Here is a 1,319-nt window from a genome sequence, read left to right as displayed (position 1 = left end):
GACTGTGAACTTCATCCTCAATCTTCTTTATAACTGGATCAAATGTGAGCAAAGTTCTCTGAATCTGAAATGTAACCTGGTTCCAACCTTTGTCCTTCAGGAGCTGTATAATATTCCCTGCTGGAGGATGATCAGTGTCACAGAACAGCACTGCTCTACTGCCTCTGACACTTTCTGCACAACACTCATCCAGCTACAGACTTTATTGTGTGTAAATAGTTAATTCCCCTCACTCTGCTGGTCCGCTCTGCAATTGCTATCAATCTTTTGGTACAACAGTGTTCGTCAGTAACGATGTAAGCTATCATGTAAATACCTGATGTCATGATTCATGTTACTAACATAGTAATTACCAATGTGGCAGTGTTTAATATCGTACGCTGTAATTAGCATTAACTCACCTTGTGTTCAACTTGAGCAGATGTGTAACTGTTTATGTGCTACAGTGTTTGCCTATATCACTGTGTTTATTTGTTGTGTTCTGTTGAGATACATTGGCACATTCCTAAAGATAGTGCAACAAATCACTGAACTAGCCTACCGAAGTGGCTCCAGACAGTCTAGCTCATACATTGTAAAGCCACAATGAGAGACAAAGCCTCCTTCTCATTAACAGAGTAATTACACTGGTAATTATTAAACTTTTCTTGAGGAGAAACAGACTGGTCATCATTCTGCAGCAAGACAGCACCTGCTCCCACCTGGCTGAGATCTACCTGCAGCATAAAGGTTTGATGAAAACAAAGAGCAGCGAGAACAGGAGACGAGCAGAAGAGCAATCTGACAGTATCAAAAGCTTGCCCAAACATATGGGATAAAAAATTGGACCCTGGTCACTCTGGATCACTTTGGGAATGACACATTTTGAGATAAACTGTCAATGGAGTAAAACATACTCGCCAGCTGACCCAGCAGCCTCAGCAGCTGTAGTCATTCTCCGTTCCGTAATGTACGTTGCAATGTGTTCTGTAAGACTATTGTTAAACTGCTGCGAAATCATCAAGTCCTAGTACCTTCCTGTACAAATACAGTGTGTATTATTGATGCTCCTGCTTACTGGTTGAGTCAGAACACAAAGAGACATCATTTTCTGACATCATACACACGTTGCAGCGTCACCTGTTGTTGGTGGCAGATCAGACACAACTACATATACTTCACACTGTGTGTGTGTGTGTGTGTGTGTGAGTGTTAGTATTGTCTCAAATGGAGCAAAAAGTTGATATACACAGAGCAAACCCATCTACTGACCTCAGAGTCTCCAGTCTACAGTGTGGACTCTCCAGAAAACCACACAGCAGCTTCACTCCTGAATCCTG

The 1,319-nt window shown here is 42.0% G+C and overlaps 1 protein-coding gene across 1 annotated transcript in view; it reads right to left on the bottom strand.

Moving 5' to 3' along the window:
- LOC118336472 overlaps positions 1-1,319 on the bottom strand; it is a 744,338-nt gene extending 743,019 nt beyond the window's left edge. The window contains exon 1 of the mRNA XM_035673138.1: positions 1,252-1,319. The gene's annotated coding sequence lies outside the window, so the exon portion shown is untranslated. The remainder of the gene's footprint in view (positions 1-1,251) is intronic.

Source organism: Morone saxatilis, unplaced genomic scaffold, assembly GCF_004916995.1.
Source record: "Morone saxatilis isolate NCDOM2014 unplaced genomic scaffold, NCSU_SB_2.0 Contig24, whole genome shotgun sequence".
Taxonomy (NCBI): domain Eukaryota; kingdom Metazoa; phylum Chordata; class Actinopteri; family Moronidae; genus Morone; species Morone saxatilis.
Note: the sequence above shows the minus strand (reverse complement) of the source record. Positions and strands in the feature narration are given on the sequence as shown.